General features: G+C 44.5%; 1 protein-coding gene across 3 annotated transcripts in view; it reads right to left on the bottom strand.

Annotated features, from left to right (window-relative positions):
- The window catches only part of TAB2 (TGF-beta activated kinase 1 (MAP3K7) binding protein 2), a 100,725-nt gene extending 79,940 nt beyond the window's left edge, over positions 1-20,785 (bottom strand). The window contains exon 1 of one of the 3 annotated variants that reach the window (XM_062186902.1): positions 20,707-20,785. The gene's annotated coding sequence lies outside the window, so the exon portion shown is untranslated. The remainder of the gene's footprint in view (positions 1-20,706) is intronic. The other 2 variants (XM_062186903.1, XM_062186901.1) reach the window with 2 other exon arrangements.
- Positions 20,786-21,564: the final 779 nt, after the last annotated feature.

Below are 21,564 nucleotides of genomic sequence, written 5' to 3'. Positions count from 1 at the left end.
TCTCTCTGTCTCTTCCTCTGCCTCTCTGTAACTCTGCCTTTCAAAATAAATAAATAAATAAATAAATCTTAAAAAAAAAAAAAATACCAGAGGGCCGGCGCCGCGGCTCAGTAGGCTAATCCTCCACCTTGCGGCGCCGGCACACCGGGTTCTAGTCCCGGTCAGGGCACCAATCCTGTCCCGGTTGCCCCTCTTCCAGGCCAGCTCTCTGCTGTGGCCAGGGAGTGCAGTGGAGGATGGCCCAAGTTCTTGGGCCCTGTATCCCATGGGAGACCAGGATAAGCACCGCTGGCTCCTGCCATCGGAACAGCGCGGTGCGCTGGCCGCAGCACGCCTACCGCGGCGGCCATTGGAGGGTGAACCAACGGCAAAAAGGAAGACCTTTCTCTCTGTCTCCCTCTACTGTCCACTCTGCCTGTCCAAAAAAAAAAAAAAAAACAAAACAAAACAAAAAAAACACAACCAGAGAAAACCATTCTATGAGAAATTAATAAATTTCTCATAGGCTAACATGGTATATGTGCATATCTGTATACATTTATAAACAAGCATACTTACATACACAGATCTAAAAATAAAACAATATTACGACTTCAAAAAATCTCTATTTTCCTGGTATTTAAATCCACATTGGAATGGTAACTCTCAGGGTATTTTTGTCTTTGTAAAGCTCCAAAGTCAAAGAAAAAGTACACGAAAATGCTAGAGTAGGTGCCAGTATTGAGGAGGAACCTGTCCTACATCTCTACCAACTGCCTGGAAATGTGGACTACACAGAAAGCGTTCTTGTTTAAACACGTGAAATCTCCCATGAGACATGATGCTATGTTCCAACTCGAGGCCCAGTCTCCCTTTTTGAAATGTGTACGTTCTGACACAAGATATCTGGGCCAAAATTTAGATAAATTTGCTGAAATTATCAGTAGGGAAAAAAGAACCAATAGCAAGTAGCAAAATATGTACCTCACTAACCTTGGTAAGTCATGCTGCTATGCCTGAGCAGAATGCTTGTTGGAAAACATCAAGTTAGTATTTGGAAAAGACACTCAACCATAACCTGTACTATGCAAACTCAAAACTCATTTATTTAAAAAAACAAGCAAGTAGGGGCCTGTGCTGTGGCACAGCGGGTTAACACCCTGGCCTGAAGCGCTGGCATCACATATGGGTGCTGGTTCGATACTCGGATGCTCCTCTTCCCATCCAGCTCTCTGCTATGGCCTGGGAAAGCAGAAGAAGATGGCCCAAGTCCTTGGGCTCCTGCACTTGCGTGAGAGACCCGGAGGAAGCTTCTGGCTCCTGGCTTCAAATCAGTGTAGCTCCGGCCGCTGTGGCCAATTGGGGAGTAAACCATCAAATGGAAGACCTCTCTCTCTCTCTCTCTGCCTCTGCCTCTCTGTGTAACTCCGACCTTCAAATAAATAAATAAATCTTAAAAAAAAAAAAAAAAAGGCCAGCGCCGTGGCTTAACAGGCTAATCCTCTGCCTTGCGGCGCCGGCACACCGGGTTCTAGTCCCGGTCGGAGCGCCGGATTCTATCCCGGTTGCCCCTCTTCCAGGCCAGCTCTCTGCTATGGCCAGGGAAGGCAGTGGAGGATGGCCCAAGTCCTTGGGCCCTGCACCCCATGGGAGACCAGGAGAAGCACCTGGCTCCTGCCTTCGGATCAGCGCAATGAGCCAGCCGCAGCGGCCATTGGAGGCTGAACCAAAGGCAAAAAGGAAGACCTTTCTCTCTGTCTCCCTCTCTCTCACTATCCACTCTGTAAAAAAAAAAAAAAAAAAAAAAAAAACAACAAAACAACAAAACAAAACAAAAAAAACAGGCAAGGATACTAAGCTTCAAATTTGGTGGTTCAAATTTGGTGGTCTGTGTTTGATCATCATTCATCCACAAATAATTACTGAATTCAAGTCAAATATTGCACTAATGCTGTAAAAACTTACATTTAATGAGAGAAACTGAAAAGTAAATGGAAGTATAATACAACAGGGTAAACCCTCTAACAGGAGTAAATAAAACAAAGTGCTAGAAAGATACACATTATCAGTAAGAAGATATCATTAGAGCGAATGGTCAGTAACAACAGAAAATAACTGTGGTGTTCTAAAAATGTCAATGTGAAGTAAACATTTGAGCCGTATTCAGATGTAGCTTTTTACCAATTCTCTGTAACAGGCCCACTTTCTCCCTTCTCTGATTTCTAGGTCTAGCTATTTTGCAGTCCTGTTTTTAAGTTTTGCTTCTCATATATCTCTTTAGTTGCTTTCATCTACAAGAGAAATGTTTCCACAGAAAGCCATCTGCCTCTTAGAGTCAAAGCCTTTTCAACAATATTCAGAGCTACATCATTTTAAAAGATTTAGTATAAAGCTCTGTAAACTAGTAAGACAGAATTAGATGATGATTATTATAGCCATCTGCCTATCAAGCAAGTATGATTAACTATACATTACAGTGAATACTCATCCTTAAAATGATCATACAATCACATAATTTTGGTGCATTTTATGTCAGAAACAACATATAAATTTTCACAAAGTTCTTCATTCACAAGAGACTGGCTTTTTACAAATAATCTTTAAATAGCAATTTAAAAAAAGCAGTTACAGATAGTTTTTAACAAATAACCACTATACTTTCTCACATATCTCTCAATTCAAGACTTCCAAATTTATATTTCTAGCTTGAATCTCTTGCCTACATTCCATTTCAAATATTTAATGAATCACCTACTTGATATCACCAGTTATATGTCTAAAAGGCATTTCAAAGCTAACACATGTTCCTGATCACCCAGTCCAGTCAAAACTTGCTCCTTCATCAGCTTTCCCTAACTCAGTCAACAGCAACTCCATACTTCCAACTGTTTGGGCCAAAAATCTTGGGAGTCATCCTAGAAGTTTCTTTTATTCTTTAATACAATTCATCAGCAATTACTGCCCATACAGAGTTTGGAACATATCCAGAACCTGACCTCTTCTCACCTTTTCTTGTTAGCACCTTGGTCCCAGCCACTACCACTTCTCATCTGTATCACCGCAGAACTTTCCAATCTGGTCTTCCCTACATCTCTGCTCCATTTCCATATCCTAGTCCACACAATAGTCAGAAAGAATAATTAAAAAGGAAAGTTACCATAAGTTTCCTTTGTTTAAAAAATTTTTTATCTATTTAACTGAAAGAGAGAGAGAGAGAGAGGCTGGCGCCGCGGCTCACTAGGCTAATCCTACGCCTGCAGCGCCTGCAGTGCCTGCAGCGCAGGCACCCTGGGTTGTAGTCCCAGTTGGGGCGCCGGATTCTGTCCCGGTTGCTCCTCTTCCAGTCCAGCTCTCTGCTGTGGCCCAGGAAGGCAGTGGAGGATGGCCCAAGTGCTGGGGCCCTGCACCCGCATGGGAGACCAGGAGGAAGCACCTGGCTCCTGGCTTCGGATCAGCGCAGTGCACTGGCTGTGGCAGCCATTTGGGGGGTGAACCAATGGAAGGAAGACCTTTCTCTCTAACTCTGCCTGTCAAAAAAAAAAAAAAAAAAAAAAAGAAAGAGAGAGAGAGAGAGAAATCTTCCATCTGCTGGCTCACCACCCAAAATGGCTACAACAATCAGGGCTGAGCCAGGACAAAGCCAGGAGCCAGAAGTTTCATTTGGGTCTCCCATGTGGATAGCACGGGCCCCAGTTTTTCCCAGGCCATTAGCAGGAAGTTGGCTCTCAAGTAGAGCAGCCAGGACTAGAATCAGTGCCCATATGTGATACTGGCATTGCAAGCAGCAGTTTTACCTGCTACTCCACTAGGCAGGCCCCAAGTTACCAGTTTAAAGAAAGAAAGCCCTATGATTTTATCAGTCAATGTAGAAAAAGCATTTGACAATCAGATTCAATCATGATAAAAACTGTTTTAACAAACTAGGCATAGAAAGAGAACTTTCCCAATCTGAAAAACAATACCTATAAATGAACACATTTCATAATGAAAAACTAAACCCTTTCTCCCTAACAGCAGGAAATAAGACAAGCCTATTTGCTCTCACCATTCTTATTAAACACAGGACTGAATGTACAAGCCACAGCAGTAAGGCAAGAAAAGGGAAAAAAAAAGGCATACAGACTGGAAAGGAAGTAATAAAACTGTTTCTGGTCATAGTCACATTAGAAAACCTACAGAATGTACCAAAAATTCTCCCGTAACTGATAGAATAATTTAGCAAGGTCTAAGGACACAAGATTCACCCACAGATATCAACCATACTGCTATATGCTAAAAATGAATAACAGGAAACCCAAATCAAAAACTAAGAGCAAATGCTTCAAAAATATACCCAGGCAAAAACCTAACAAAATATGAACAGGATTTGTATACTGAAAACAACAAGCTTGGGCTGGTGCTGTGCCTCAGTGGTTTAACGCCCTGGCCTGAGGCACCAGCGTCCCATCTGGGCGCCGGTTCCAGACCTGGCTGCTCCACTTCCGATCCAGCTCTCTGCTATAGCCTGGGAAAGCAATGAAAGATGGCCCAAGTCTTTGGGCCCCTGCACCCATGTGCGAGACCTGGAAGTGGCTCCTGGCTTCTGGCTTCGGATGGGCACAGCTCCGGCTGTTGTGGCCAATTAGGGAGTGAACCAGCAGATGGAAGACCTCTCTCTTTCTCTGTAGCTCTGACTTTCCAATAAATAAACAAATCTTTTAAAAAAAAGAAAAGAAAACTACATGCTAATTTAAAAAAAAATTAAAGACTACATAAGTGGAAAGACATACCATGTTAAGGATGGAAAGACTCAATAAAAATATCAAAATTTCCCCCAAATTATCAAGATTTAATGCATTTTTTTAGGAAGATTTACTTTATTTATTTGAAAGACAGAGTTACAGAGAGAGGTCTTCCACCCGCTGGTTCACTCCCCAGATAGCCGCAACCGCCAGAGCTGTGCCCATCTGAGGCCAGGAGCCAGGAGCCAGGAGCCCCCCCCTTAGGGTCTCTCATGTGCATGCAGGGGCCCAAAGACTTGGGCCATCTTCTATTGCTTTCCCAGGCCATAGCAGGAGGAGCAGCGGGGACTAGAACTGGTGCCCATATGGGATGCCGGGGCTTCAGGCCAGGGCTTTAACCCCCTGTGCCACAGTGCCGGGCTCAGATTTAATGCATTTGTTAGCAAAATCCCTGCAGTATATTTTTAAAGGTTCTAAATTTTACATGGGAAGGAAATGGAAGAACTGAAACAATTTTGAAAAAGGAGAATAAAATTAATAAAGCATCACTATGATTTTAAAATTTATGACAGTTACCATAACTAAGGAATGTGGTATTGGTGGAAGGACAGACATAAAGATGAATAAAACAAGCTGTCCTTCTCCTCCTGGCCTGACACACACTTAGACTGTCACTTTTCCTAGGAAGATTTCCTTGTCATATCCTGGCATCCCTCAGGAAAAACAGACTTTTTTTTTTAAGATTTACTTATTTGAAAGGCAGAGTTACAGAGAGGCAGGGGCAGAAGCAGAGAGAGAGAGAGAGAGAGAGAGAGAGAGAGAGAGAGCCTTCCATCTACTGGTTCACTCCCCAAATGGCTACAATGGCCAGAGCTGGGCCTATCCAAAGACAGGAGCCTGGAGCTTCTTCCGGGTCTCCCACACGGGTGCAGGGGCCCAAAGACTTGGGCCATCTTCCACTGTTTTATCAGGCCATAGCAGAGAGCTGGATCAGAAGTGGAGCAGCTGGGACTCGAACTGGCAATATCTTTACTTGCTATGCCACAGCGCCAGACCCAGCAATACTCTTATAATTACAGGTCATCTGATTTTTGAGAAAGGTACAAAAGCAAGCCAATGAAGGCAAGATAGTTTTTAAACAAATGATGCTGGAACAACTATTCATTCTTAGGCAACAACAAAAAAAGAATCTCTACCTAAACTTCATAGTTTATATAAAAATTAAATCCAAATGGACCCTAGATCTATTTCTGTACTCATAAGATAGAAAGCTTTTAGGAAACTTCCAGAACAGGAAACAATCTGTAGCACATAAGGTTTACTGAAGAGTTCTGAGAATTGGCGAGACAGACATCACCTATAAAAGAAAAAATGCATAAACTGAGATTCATCAAAATTAAAATAGGGTGGGCATTTGGCACAGTGGCAAAGATACCACCTGGGATACCTGGGTGCCAGTCCTGGCTCTGCTTCTGACTCCAGCTTCCTGCTAATGCACACCCTGGCCGGCATTAGGCGATTGCTTAAGTACTTGTTCCCTGCTGACCACGTGGTAAGCCTGGATTGAGTTTTGGGCTCCTGGCTTCTGCCACACCCAGCCATGGCCATCTGGGGCTGTGAATCAGTTGTGGGCATTTGGGGAGTGAACCAGTAGATGGAAGATCTTGACCTGTCTCTGCCCCTCCGCCTTTCAAATAAATGCGAATTTTCAAAAATTAAAATATTTTGCTCTACCAAAGAACCTGTTAAGAGGATATAAAGATAAGCCACATACTAGGACAAAATATTTGCAAATCAAACACTTAAGAAAGGACTGGAGTCCAGAATGTGAACTCTCTAAACTCAATGAAAAGAAAACAAGCCAATTTGAATAAGGGGAAAAGACCTGAATGTACATACTTCACCACACAGGATAGACAAGCAGCAGAGAAGCACATGAAAATGTGCTGCACACCATTAGCCATCACAGAAATGAAAACTAATAAAAACTTCTATCACACTGGCCGAAATGAAAAAAAAAAAAAACAAAAAACACCAAAAATTAACAATACCAAGTGCTGGAGAAGATGCAGACAAACTAGGTGAAATGTAAAATGAGAGAGTCGCATGGGAAAATATGGCAGTTTCTACAAAGTAAAGCATACAGTTTTCACCAACCCAACGACTGAACACTTAGATTTACCATACATAGATGAAAACATATTTTCACATAAAAACCTGTATAAATCTATTCACAGATTTGTTCTCATAATCCCAAAGTGGAACCACTAAAGTCCCTCAAATCAGTGAACAGTTAAACAAAACTATGGCATATCCACACAACAGTGTATTTCTTAGCATTAAAAAGAAAAAGACTGCTGATATATGCAAAAGCTTGGATGGATCTCAAGGGCATTATGCCAAGTTAAAAAAAAAAGGCAATATCAAAAGGTACTATAATGTGATTTCATTTATGTAATTTTTTTTTTTTCCTTGACAGGCAGAGTTAGACAGTGAGAGAGAGATAGAGAGAAAGGTCTTTCTTCCGTTGGTTCGTCCCCCAAATGGCCGCCATGGCGAACGCGCTGCACCAATCCAAAGCCAGGAGCCAGGTGCTTCCTCCTGGTCTCCCATGTGGGTGCAGGGACCCAAGCACTTGGGCCATCCTCTAATGCCTTGCTGGGCCACAGCAGAGAGCTGGACTGGAAGAGGAGCAACCGGGACATAATCCGGCACCCCAACTGGGACTAGAACCCTGGGTGCCGGCGCTGCAGGCAGAGGGTTAGCCTAATGAGCCGCGGCACTGGCCTATATAACATTCTTGAAGTGACAAATCTACAGAGCTAGAGAGTAGTGCTTGCCAAAGGTCAAGGCTGGAGAAAGGCACAAAAGAATTTCTTGATGATGATGAAACAGCTCTATATCCCACAGTGATGGTTACCTGAATCTATACTCATAATAAATGCTACAGAATTATACACACACTAACACCATTCAGTTATATTCCAAGAAGCCAGGGGAGGAAGGCAAGTTACATTGTGTCTTTTTTTTTTTTTTTTTGGACAGGCAGAGTGGATAGTGAGAGAGAGACAGAGAGAAAGGTTTTCCTTTTTGCCGTTGGTTCACCCTCCAATGGCCGCTGCGGCCGGCGCATCATGCTGATCCGAAGCCGGGAGCCAGGTGCTTCTCTTGGTCTCCCATGGGGTGCAGGGCCCAAGGACTTGGGCCATCCTTCATTGCCTTTCCGGGCTACAGCAGAGAGCTGGCCTGGAAGAGGGGCAACCAGGATAGAATCCGGCTCCCCAACCGGGACTAGAACCCGGTGTGCCGGCGCTGCAAGGTGGAGGATTAGCTTGTTAAGCCACAGTGCCGGCCTACATTGTGTCTTAAAACCCTTCAGCGGCTTCCTATCTTTTCCTGAATAAAATCTGAAGTCCTTAGCAGAGGCTAAAAACTACATGAGAAGCACACATCCACTTGGATCTCATCTACCCATCTCCCCCTTCCCCCCGCTTAGCTCCATCAAAACTGGCCTTCCGGTCCTCAGAAGATGACAAGCGTGCTCCCACCTAGGGGAATCTGCATTTCCTATTGCCCCTATCTGGAAAACTCTTTCCCTTTACTTCATTCAGGCACCTGCTTGAATTCATCTGATTACAAAAGCATTTCCTGCTGCCCCTCAGATAAAGTAATGTCTCCTTCCTCTTTCTCCCTCGATGGGAACCTTATAACCAACAAACAGAAACCGCTCACCTGGTACTCCTCTGATGTCTTCTGCATTGGTGAATGCCACCATCTTGCACTCAGGAGCTCAGCCAGGACATGTGTGAGCCTTCCCTCGCTTTGCTCTACTCAGTACCCCCTTCTCACATCCACCACCCACTTTCCTCCTTAATGACCCTGTCACTCACTATCTTAACTCCGACCCTTATCAGCTCCCAGATGGATGGTTGCACTGTGGAACTACCACAGCTACCGGCCTTTCCTGTGGCTGTGCTTTTCACACACTGTTTCTCTGTCTGAAATGACCTACCTCCAAACAGTACCTCTCCATCTTGCCTGTCTCACAGGCACTCAGACTGTCACTGCTCTGGGCAGCCCTCAGGAATCACACGCCCTCTCGCGCAGGTCCCCGAGGTGTTTTGTGTGGCACTGCGTCACAGCATCTGTCAGGGTGTGATAGTTGTCTCTGGAGGACAGCGACTACAGTGTCTCACTCATCTCTCTGTGCACCCCCTTCCCTGGCACACAGCAGAACTCCTAACTCCCGGGTGAGGAAGCCCAGTGCAAGGGCATCAGACAGCGACTCTGCACAGCTGTGCCTCAGAAAGAAAAGCAAACAACTGCACGCGGTTTCTTCCCATTCTTTTGATCCCATGATGCTCCGAAAAGTCGAAGCACTGACAGGGCTCGGCTGGGCGAGGATCACCAGTTCAGTTTCCCACAAGCCAGTTACCCTCCCCCAACACATGCTTCTTGTTCCAATGACTCTGGAGAGTCAGCCTCTCAGGTTCACGAGGGGAGTGAGGATGTCTCACTTGGGCCACCCAGTCACCTCTCCAAGGGCAAGGCCATTCAGTCTGTGTCAGCGTGCCTTTATATGCAAAGGCAGAATCACCGCATGTGGAAGTCGGAATTTTCTATCGAAATCCACATTTCCACGTGTTTACTTTTCCATTTCCTAGAAAAAAAATCACCATAAAGTGGCAAATAGTACTTTAGTCAAATGAAGTTCAGGTACATGCAAGTCCTGGGGTAAACTCTGAGTTCCCCTCAATGCAAGTGTACCGCAACTGTATTTCCAGCAACTGTCTTGACCACTGATCCCTTAGAGGTTTCTTTCAATACTACCAACTATTTTACTGCAATATTTGTGCACATCTGCTTGAGTTCTGAAGAGTAGATGCCATGTTTGTCAGGTCAAAAATTGTCTTTTAAAAATTAACCAACTGGGGCCGACACTGTGGCACAGTAGGTTAATCCTCCAGCTGCAGTGCTGGCATCCCATACGGGCACTGGTTCGAGTCACAGCTGCTCCTCTTCCAATCCAGCTCTCTGCTATGGCCTGGGAAAGCAGCAGAAGATGGCTCAAGTCCTTGGGTCCCTGCACCCGCATGGGAGATCGAAAGAAGCTCCGGGCTCCTGGCTTCGAATCAGCGCAGCTCCAGCCATTGTGGCCATTTGGGGAGTGACCCAGCAGATGGAAGATCTTTCTCTCTCTTGCTCCCTCTTATTGTCTGTAACTCTACCTCTCAAATAAATCAATAAAATATTTAAAAAACATTAACCAACTATATCATAATTTGTTCTCAATGGATTAACACCGATTAAGTAATCTATTCAAAATTCTTTTTTAAAAAGCTACAATCTTCTTGCCTATGTTGCTATTTCTCTATAATTATTTTCCAACTGATGACTTGGCACCAAAAGAGGCCTACAATCAGAGATTATTAGCCCATAACAAGTCAAAGTACCCTGATTTGATCAGTACATATTATATACTGTATGTATGGAAATGTCCTACTATAGCCCACAAATATCTATGATCATTATTAAAAAAAGACAAATTAGTCCATAGGCTATGAACAATATGGAAAAAAAAGTGTCTGTATAATAGGCTTTATGCCACTGATATGAGTACTATTAACTTTTCAAGGAAAAAGTTTCTTCAATTAAAATTTTAATACAACTCATTAGCTTTGCTGCAGGTAAGATAAACTGCTGCAAACTGCAAAAAAAGCAAAATTAACCTGCTGACCTAACTATTACTGGTGTTGGGGCCTGTGCTGTGGCGTAGCAGTTGAAGCTGCTGCCTGCAGCGCTGACATCCCACTGGGCCGCCAGTTTGAGTCCCGGCTGCTCTGCTTCCAATCCAGCTCTCTGCTATGGCCTGGGAAAGCAGTAGAAGATGGCCCAAGTCCTTGGGTCCTGCACCCATGTGGGAGACCCGGAAGAAGTTCCTGGCTCCCGGCTTCAGATCGGCGCAGCTCCGGCTGTTGTGGCTATCTGAGGAGTGAACCAGCGGACAGAACTCTCACCCTCTCTGCCTCCCTGTAACTCTGCCTTTCAAATAAATAAATAAAGCTTTAAAAAAATTACTGGTATTATGTGATCCACCTAAAAGGATCTTAAAATGTATTATGTTTCAAAACAATGGAATTTGATAAACCAAAAATGAAACTTTTGTGAACATGCACACAAATAATTTTTCACTCTACAGGTTGACTTTTGCTAACAGCAAAAACTATCTGGCTGTAAAAACAAGACTAAAAAGACAAATATGTACCTCACAATTTTTTCTGCAAGAGCAACACGTTATTTACTCAATGATTAATGACTGGGTCCATCATCATTTTTGTTTCTGGCTTTATTTTACAAACTGCACAGACTTCATTTTATAAACTGCACAAAACTCACATGTGCTACAGCCCAAGGGTTAAACCATTACCTGCACGCCAGCATCCCTTATGGGTGCTGGTTCGATTCCCGGCTGCTCCACTTCCAATCCAGCTCCCCGCGAATGGCCTGGGAAAGCAGCCTGCCACCCACATGAGAGACCAGATGAAGCTCCTGGCGTCTGGCTTCAGCCTGGCTCAGTCTGGGACAATGCAGCCATTTGGGGAATGAACCAGGGGATGGAAGATCTTTCCCTCACTCCCTCTTCTATTTCTCCCTCTCCCTCTGTAACTTTGCCTTTCAAATAAATAAATAAATCTTAAAAAAAAAAAAAACTGTACATATGTTAGAGTATTTATTATTTCTAAGATAAAAGATTTCACTCATATACACTATGGAATGTTCTCAACATTCTTAAGTAGATGTATCAGATTTTTTAAACTATTTCAGCAGAAACTATAGCAACTAAATTTACATTTTTGCAATAAGTTCTGATTTACTACAGTATCAGGAAAAGTTGTAAAGTTTACTAAATGATCAACGAACAAATGCTATTATGCTAAAATTATTTATACGAGGCAGCACTGAATACTAACTAGCAGAGTAAACTACTCTAAAACAATCATACCAGTTCATGCAATGGATCAAGAAGAAAAAAATTCAGGAAAAAAAAAAATCAAATCAAAGCAAAAAGCAATCATAGTTAATCTAATAATAAACCTAGCAAAAGATAGCACATACCCTTCTGAATGTGAAATGCAGACTAGAAAGGATATTAATGATATATCTGAAAAAAGCTAGCTAGTAATTTAAGATGCTAAAGTACAAGGAACATTTTATAAAGATAAAGTGGCACAAATTTCACAGTAATATATTTAACCTCATTATCTGAGGTGTTTTCAAAATCTGATTCATGCCAATTTTCTAATGCTTTTCTTAAAAACAACTAAATTGTAGGTGTGCAGGCTGATTTCAAATGGAAAATGTGGGTTTTTCTCACATGAATAGATATGAAATACAAAGAATTAATAATCTGCATGTTTATTTTGTGATAAAAATGTGCTTTATTTTATCCTTGGTCTAAAGAGTTACAGTAAATTAAACAGTACAGAAATTATTTTTTATTCCATTTGCTGAGGAAAAATGAAGTAAGCAGATACCCTGAAGGAAAAACCTAACACGGCAAAGTTCCAAATGTGAAATTACTTCCCATATTTAAACTACAGGCCTAATGTAACTCCAACAAGAATTCATGTTGCTCTGTTTGAAAAATACTTGTTTATAATAATGAAACTTTGCTCAAGAGAAGGTGACCCAAACAAGAAACACAGATGATGCAGTGAAGGCTGTCACTACATCCGCATTTCCCTGAAGCAAAGGCCTTGGCTGAAAGCCCCTGCATGGTCCCTGGGAGCACATGGCCAGGGGCAGCAAGGGAACTCCCTCAAAGTGGGGCTCTCTTGTTTTTACACCTCAGCGGCTCAACACAGTAAAATTAATTTACCCAATGATTAATGACATCATTGGGTTTCTGGCTTTATTTTACAGACTATATAGACTTTATTTTACAATTTCACAAAGATCAAGGCCAAATCTCAAGTACCATTTCCCTCAGTTTCTAAGAGAATTAAAACTAGGTAAACTCTCCTACCTCCATCTCCCCAGTTCACATCAGAATGATTGCCTCTGCTGATTTCTCTACCTAAACAAAACTTGCCTGGCCCGAGAACAAGGCTCTGCGAGGCTGATCTGCCGAGTTCAAGTTTTCATTTGCATTACTAATTATTTTCTCTCATTGATGAGGAACGGAAAAATCATTTTGCCGAACTGCCACTGGCTCTACACCAGAGGAAATAAGCAGGATCTGTGGGCTACCTGGTGGACAAGCAAGAAGAGACAAACTTGTGACGTACCCAACTTGGCTGACACTGAAAAGTGAACGTTAAGAAACCAAAGATCCAAATAAATTTTCCTGAGTACAGGTAAGTGTCAGAGTAAAACTTTAAGCTAAAACTCAACAGCATTACTTATGAACCGGATGAAAGTACTGAACCAGGGAATAAAAATTTACTTATCAACAGGCTCCAGGGTCTTTCCAACCTCCACTCTTTCATCCGACTCATACTTAGAGTGCTGGTCCTAGGCCTGCTTTTGTTTCTTCTTAAAGTGAAATAAGAATGCCATTTTCCTTAACAAAGCAGTTAAAAAATTGGTAGTAACCAATTCTTATACAGCCCTGGTCTGCTGTACCTGTTTGTGGCTACATCAGACTTCCTTTTTGAAGCCAGCCAAGCTGACAGCTTGCAGTAGTGCTTCTTCCCAGTGGTAGAACTGATATTGTTCAAAGCCAGCAAACAAACAAAAAAAACCGCCAGCGTACAGTCAGTTGTATATATTTCCATTTCATTTCTAAAAGTATTGTGGCGGCCGGCACTGGGGCATAGTGGGCTACACATTCGCTTGCAGCTCTGGCATCCTATATGCACAAAGGTTCGAGTCCTGGCTGTTCGACTTCCAATCCAGCTCCCTGCTGATGGCCTAGAAAAGCAAGTGGAGGATGGCCCAAGTGCCTGGGCCCCTGCACCCTTGGGTGACCTGGAAGCAGCTCCTAGTTCCTGGCTTCGGATCAGCCCAGCTCCAGCTGTAGTAGACCATTTGGGGGATGAACCAGCAGATGGAAGATTTATCTCTTTCTCTCTGTTTCTCCCTCTCTGTCTGTAACTCTGCCTCTAAAGTAAATAAATAAAATCTTAAAAAAAAAAAAAAAGTACAAAAGTGTTCAGAGACTCCACAGTTCAAAAAAAGAGAGTATTGTGGCATACCAAATTTGAATATAAATTACCTTATACATGCTTCGTGTGAATTTTTTAAAAATGCAAGACATATTCTCTGTAATGACTAAAGGTATTAGGATTTCAACATTTTTTGAAAAATTTTTTATTTATATAAAGGGAAGAGATTTCATGTATATCATGGACACAGTTTTAGGAATATAACAATACTTCCCTTTCTCTCTCCTCCTTTTCTTTTTTTACCTTTTAATTTTTGGGATAACATACTTACTATTTACTTTATCATCACAAGAAACCAACATGTAGGAAGGCAGGAGTATAGACAAGGACTATAAACCTAAGTTTTAAGTTTTAGGAAAGCTAAAACTATGATTTGTTAGGTAGAGGATCAATTGCAAGAGAAGGGGAGAGGGGCTGGCGCCATGGCGCACTAGGTTAATCCTCCGCCTGCGGTGCCGGCATCCCATATGGGCCCCGGTTCCAGTCCAGCTCTCTGCTGTGGCCTGGGATAGCAATGGAAGATGGCCCAAGTCCTTGGGCCCCTGCACCCACGTGGGAGACCTGGAAGAAGCACCTGGCTCCTGGCTTCAGATCGGCACAGCTCAGGCCGTTGCGCCCAACTTGGGAGTGAACCAACGAAAGGAGGACCTTTCTCTCTCTGTCTCTGTCTCTCTCTCTCTGTAACTCTGTCAAATAAATAAATAAATAAATAAATAACTAAAATCTTTAAAAAAGAGAGAGAGAGAGAGAAGGGGAGAAAGCTGACCTGGGCTAAGATTTCAGCACCTGAGGAACGGTTACTGTGAATGGGGGTTGGGAGCAGTGGTGGCAGGCTGGCCTCTCCGAGAAAACACCAGTGCTAACCCACAGCACAGGGACAGAGAAACACCTGGGCCATTTAATTCACAAAGCCGGTGCAAACCTGCAGTTTCACTGAGCCTGCCTGAAGGAGATAAAACAAACTTGACCTTTAACAGTTAGCTAAGAGCGTATATAATGATGCATGAATTATATCTCCTACTCTGCTTTTAAAACCTTTTCACTGTAATGTCCACATTATAATAGGCTTATGAACATTAATCTAATTGCAAATAACTAATTTCTTCCTTACAATTTCTAGGATACTTTTCAAATTTTTGGCTAGATTTAAAAATGGCATTTAGAAGACTTTATCTGGTTGTCCTTAACCTTTCAAACTCAGAAGTTTACTACCAACCAGAGTTGTGACATACAGAAAACCCATACTTCCAACCCTTCAACAGTGAGCGCGCAGTATTTCTTGAGCTCCTACGGATGCCTCGGAATAAAACAGGATAAGGCATGGTCTCCCAGTTTTCCAGTCCAAAAATGAAAATAAGCATTGCAATTCAAATGACTACTCCACTCTTCCCTCAGAAAACACAATTTGCATCATTTTCTGGGTTTTGCTGAATCTGTTGTGAATTCTTTGAACCACCCACCTTCACAATGAAGAAGAAAATTAATGACAAGAAGGAGCCAAGCACTGAGCTAAAATTTTACAAGTATTTACGTGAACTGGAATTTTAAAGAACATTGTTGTTGACAGACCCAAATGCTGTGGTCCAGCCTACAGAGCTCTCGGACAGGATAAGGAAGGCACAACCGTCCTTTCTCAGGAAATGAGACTGTAGGTTTGGCTCCTCCACACTGAGTGCCTCCGGGACACGCACAAACTCTCCAGCAGGTACTAACCACCAGCGCTACAGTTACATCCTAACTAACCCTATGCCACCAGACTGCTGTAGCTGTGCAAACGAAATGCCTTAAACAAAGTCCCCACAGGGCTGGGAGAGCATCTGTCCTGTCTCATAGAACTCCAAGGAGACAGGAAACAAAAAGTTGCAATTCACTGAGCCCCCTACCATCCGTGTGTGTATAAGGTGACTTATATAAAATGTTTAATTCCACCTTCACACCTACCTTGCAGACACATTCATTTTACCCACAAGAAACAAGCTCAGAGAAGGAAAGAAACTGCAACTGGTCCCAAATTTAGTGGCAAAGCATTAAGTGGCCAAACCAGGATTCAAACCAAAAAGTAAATCCCAAAATGTTCTATCCAGCCACCAAGCAGCTCTGTGAAGTGTTAACAATAGGAAATTGCTATTAATTGAAATTCTTTAACTCTGAGGTACAAGCATAATGATGTTCCAGTTATGAACTGTATTCTTAATCAAAGAAAAAAATTCATGTATGACAGCTGATTTCTTTTAAATCAATGAAAAAATCCATTATGCAGTTTTTAAAGACAAAATAAACACCGTTTATTTCCTTGCTCTGTTTTCTGATTTTTCTTCACAGTACGTTTTCCCCCGGCCAAACAGAAGACGTTTTATTTATTGTCTCCTACTACCACCAGTCTAAATTACGCATGCTACATGTGAAGGGTAATTTTCCTCTACTGTTCATTACTGCATCTCGAGCACCTAGTAACTGCTCAATAAAATCTGGGAGATGAATGAAAGCTTCGCATACGGCAGGCATTCAAGAAATAACAGTTCCTGTCTCTTTACAGGATATCACTTCCTTGATAGAAATTCGCAACTGGAATTCATGATTCAAAATCTAACAGAATTTCTTAATGAAGTTCTGCATCAACAAATGAATGAGGGAGATGGTGTTACGGCGTAGCGCAGTCCATGCAAGCTCTGGTTCAAGATCCAGCTCCTTGCTAATGTGCCTAGCAAAGCAGCGGGAGATGGCCCAAGTGCTTGGGCCTCTGCACCCAAGTGGGAGACCTGGAAGACACTCCAGGCTCCTGGCTTCAGTTTGGCACAGTCCTGGCCATTGTGGCCATTTGGGGAGCGAACCAATGAATAGATTTCTCTCTCTGTAATTCTGCCTTTCAAATAAAAAAGAAAAAAAAAAAAAAAAAACTTTGGAAAAAAAAATGAATGAGGCAGGAGCCAGAGTGTGACCTAGCAGTTGGGAGGTCAGTTAAGACAATGGGGTTTCATACAAGCCCTGTCTCCCAGAGGAGAGCGCGGATTGCACAGCCAGCTTGGCTGCTGACTCCAGCTTCCCACAACTGCAGACGCTGGTAGACATCAATGGTTGCTGGGTTCCTGCCACTCACAGGGAGACTTAGATTGAGTCCCCTGCTGTCCACTGAGGCTTCAGCCCCGGTAAAGGGCCATTACCAGCATTTGGGGAGTGAACTGCTCACTCTCGCTCTGCCTCTCAAATAAATAGGGAATGAATACATAAGACTGTCATGAACCAGTTAGTAAATTACTTTTTAAAATGAATGAGGAAAATCCAAAAGTCATATTCAGCAGAGCCTCATTTATTAAGCTTATCAGATGAAGGATCTACATAAATTAAATTTTGAACATAGTTTAAAGGGCCAATCAATCAATTTTCAGAGATCTTCAACTGATATGAACTACAGCCATTTTACATTGTGACAATTGTGACTTGGCTCTCCTGAAACAGCAAGTTATCAGTTAATACTTCCCACTGTGCTCACTCCTTGTCTAAGGATTAGGAAATGAGAAACTAAGCATATTCTGTAAAATGAGTTAATAAAAACTCAAGTGAACCTCCAAGGGCAACGCAGGAGTTCTGTGATCATCTTTCTAGCATTTTTGTTTTTTTTTTAAACTAGAACGCAGAAGGTAGGTAAAGGATCACTAACTGCTAGCCAGGCTGTTCCAAGGGATAGGATATTTTTTAGAAAACAAAGAAAAGAGCTCCTGCCCTCCAATCTCTTCCCGCTTAGTTTTCAAGATCCCAGGCAAGGTTAGTGATTACAGAGGATGTAAAAGTGCCTGGTAACTCTGAAAGAGTATTTGCTCAGGTTCCTTAGTTTTCTAAGAAGGGTCCTTGACTATTCAGGATCAGAATCATAAGAAATAAAACGTTAAAGAACTTTTAAATATTTTCAAAATACAAGCTACAACTAATGTGCAGATAGTCACATATATTTAAATTCCATATCATCTCAATGTTTCCAAATCTTTAGCACCTTAATATAAAGGAATTTAAATAAAGTGACAGACAGTTGATTTCCAGAGCTTGCTTATCAAAAGATTCCAGGCCAATCTCCTTGCTCAGTTTGGCCAGATCCTTATGCAGTGCAGGGCAGCCACCACTACCCACATCTGCATATTCCAGCTGCCTGAAACTGCTCCTCTAATCCTCTGCCAGCATCCGAGCCCCAACTCCTCCTCCTGGGTACTGTTCTGTCCCCAGTCTTCACACTCTTCTGTGGTATTTTCTCATAATCTTTCCATTTCAGAGCATCCCAATGATCTTAGACCCCAATCAAGACGACAGAAATGAAACAACGGAAAAGTGCTACTCCCACTGTTGCAGCCAGGTAGAGATATAATGGAATTAAAACCTTCTTGTAGTATAATTTAATTTATGAACTATAGATATTTTACATATTATCAGCAATTTTTTTCAAAGCACTTATAAAAAGGTAAAAAATTGTCTTCTGAAGTATGTTGATAAAAAAGAAACCTTTGTTTTGATCTATTTATATCACAAAAACCATGTTGTTTTAGAAAATTCAGACATTCTTCAAGACCTTTTAGCATGTAACTCATAGAGCAAAACAGCATAAACTATTCCTATTTTTCAAAATGCAGTAAGTTGGTAGATACATATTTACATTTCCTTTTAAACTTTGTGAAAAGAATTTTCCTTACAGGGAAAATTACAGAAGTGTAATAAATTTTTATTTCTGCCAAGACACAAGATCACATTAAAACATTTACCCACGTGTAATGTGCTACCAAAACTGAAGCCACACTACTCAGTACTTACATAATTAGGATCTGGGTCGCGCCTACTCAACTACGCAGTGTTGGGAAATCTCTTCACTCCTTTGGATTTAATAATTGTATGCAAATCTTATAATATCCCTAGCTGAAGACAAGGGGACTGGGGGGAGGGGGTGAGGAGTGGAGGGCCAGAGAGAGGTTATTCTGCCAAATGTGATTGGTTTAAATTAAAATATATTTTTTGGGAACCGCGTAGCAGATGAGATCTTGATCATTTTACCCACTTTTGAAAATGTTGCAAAGGTACACATTCTTTGAGACAATTCACTAAAGAGGATTTGACTGTCAGAATTTCATCAGTGACATTTGGAGAAAAGCTATTCCATGCAACCAAGAGAAAAATTAAATAACAGAGTATATTCAGTAGATAACTTGCTCATCTAAAGAACATGTTCAGCATTCCATTTGATTCTTTAAAGATTTAAAACTTAAGCACCCCGTATTAGACTTAAGGGGGGGAAAAACCCAAACAGAAGTTCTGAATCACTGGAATTTTTGTTATATTTCCTGTTAACACATTGGTAGTATCACCATTCAACATGCTCATTCCACACACGCTTTTTAAGAAGCTATAGGACCCTTTTTCTCTGAACTGGGCCCTATTTTAGTCTAAGCTCACTCATTTATCTGAGAAGTCTTGCCTGTTCCTTTTAATTACAGTGCTCAGCCAAAGCACACAAGAAGATGAAAGGCAAGTTTTCTTTTATTAGAAACTAAGTGGTTTCACAATTTAAAGTTTCAAACTGTCAAGGTTTAAAATCAATCACGATTTCACTGTGAACAAAGAATGTACAGCAAAGGTGTCAACTCTACTACTGTGGTGAGCAGCAGTGGTGTAAAAACTGAAAGCAAAAATCCTACTCCGTGCCCACCAAAATTCCCAGCCCGACCTGAAATTGCATAATGAACAACATCTTCTTGTGAGCGTGCTTCAGCAGAGCCAATCCCTTTTACCAAAAGCGAATCAACCTGACCCCAACATCTGACAATTTACAAACTTACCTAAAACAGAGAAAATGGATGCAAAATTCTACTGCCTGAGCGTTGCCTCGAATACGACCTTAGTCTTCACGAACTTTCCAACGAGTAAAAGCACTGAACAGCCCTAGGTCTGGGGACCTGAATTTCCTGAACTACCGAGAATCCCGTTTGGCTGCAAATCCCCTCAACTCTCCTGGAAACCCCGCTTATCAGAAACATTTGAAGAATTTCTCCGCAACAATTAAGCGGACTTGAAGAATGGACACGTAACATCTCAAATAGACTATATATGGAATGAAACACGGCCAAACACATAAATACAAACTCCCAGAGTCGCTGACACTCTGGCAGACAGCTCTGCCTCCACAATCGCACAGCATCAGCAACAGGAAGATCCACCTGTCACCTGCTCCGCCGTGCCGGGGAGACCCCGTCGGCCTCCCCGCCTCCACCACCCTCGCAGGATCTGGGGTGGCAGGGACACGAGCCCACAGTCCTCCGGAGAACGCCAAGAAGCCACAGGCTGATAGCGGGGCTGGCTCCCCGCTTCCGAGGAGACGGCTCCCCCCCTCACCCCCACTCACCCTCCTGTCTTCCCCTCCTAACGCCCCCGCCCCTAAGTCACCCCTATCCACACATCGACTCCCCCAAAGGAGTTCTGCCTGCTCCCCCCCCCACAACTCACACATGCCCGGGGGCGGGCCGGGAGCGCGGCTGCAGGCAGGGGCCCTTCCCACCCCAGGTACCCCCCCAGGGGGGCGCTGCCCGCCCAGCGACGCCAGTGACCCTCCCCTCCCCCTGCCCACGGACGCCCCGCAGCCCCGGCTGGCCCGATGCTCCCCACCCCCACTCGGTCTGGAGGACTTGGGGGGCCTCCCTCTCCGCCTCGCCGCTGCAGGGAGGGAGGGCGAGGGCGAGGGAGACGCGGACGCCTCCGAGGGCCTCCCGAGTCGGGCAGAGCCCCTTCCAGACGCGGCGGGGTGCGGGGCAAGCAGGGCAGCGCCGAGCTGGGGACCCCGCCGAGGCCCGGCAGCGCTGTCCGCTTACCCTTCGTCGCCGCCGCCGCCGCCGCTTCCCCCTCCTCCTCCTCGGCCGCCGCCGCCGCCGCCGCCGCCTCTCCCACTAGGGCAGCCGTCTCCACCGTCGCCGCCGCCTTCTCCGCCACCCCGGCCGCCGCCAGCGCCGCCGCCGCCTCCGATTCCACCCGGCAGGGGGGACACCTCAGCCGTCCCTCCCTCCCCGCTCAGCCCCCTCCGATCGGCCGCCGCCGCCAACTCCCTCCGGCCGCCGCCGCCGCCGCCGCTCGTGGCTGAGGGGGAGGGGAGGGGAGGGGGTCGGGCTGGGTCGCCCCGCCGGCGGCTGCTGCCGATCAAAAAGCACGGCTGGGCGGCGGCGCCGCTCCCCGGTCCCGGGCTCCGGCTCGCTCGGCCTCCCTACCTCCCTCTGCCCCCACCCCCTCGCGCTCGCCGCCCTCCCCCCACCCCCCCAGCTCTCGCTCGCTCCGGCCGCGGCTCCGCCAGCCCAGTCCAAATCAAAATACTGTCACACAATATGGCGGCGCGGCGGCCGGCAAACACCGCGAGATCTGCGGCCCTGCCGAGGCGGCGGCTGTGACGAGGCTTCCCTCAGCCGGGCGGCGGCGGCGCGGGCGGCGCGGGGATGCTCTGCCTCCGCCCCGCACCCCTCTCCGACGCGCACACTCCGCCCGCGGGGCTTGCGGGAGCGGCCCTGGGAACGGCGGCCCCGCGGCCGTGTGAGGGGACGCCCAGGCGGCCCGCGCGGCCACTTCTTCAGGCCGGCCGCTCCTGCTGGGGGCGGGGAGCACGGGGGCTTCTACGTGCGGTTCCCCGCCAACCCCGGGGAGCCGGCGGCGCGCGGGGCTCAAGGAAGGGAGGAACCGGAGCC

This window comes from Lepus europaeus, chromosome 3, assembly GCF_033115175.1.
Source record: "Lepus europaeus isolate LE1 chromosome 3, mLepTim1.pri, whole genome shotgun sequence".
In the NCBI taxonomy this organism is placed as follows: domain Eukaryota; kingdom Metazoa; phylum Chordata; class Mammalia; order Lagomorpha; family Leporidae; genus Lepus; species Lepus europaeus.
This window is presented reverse-complemented; position numbering and strand designations above follow the sequence as displayed.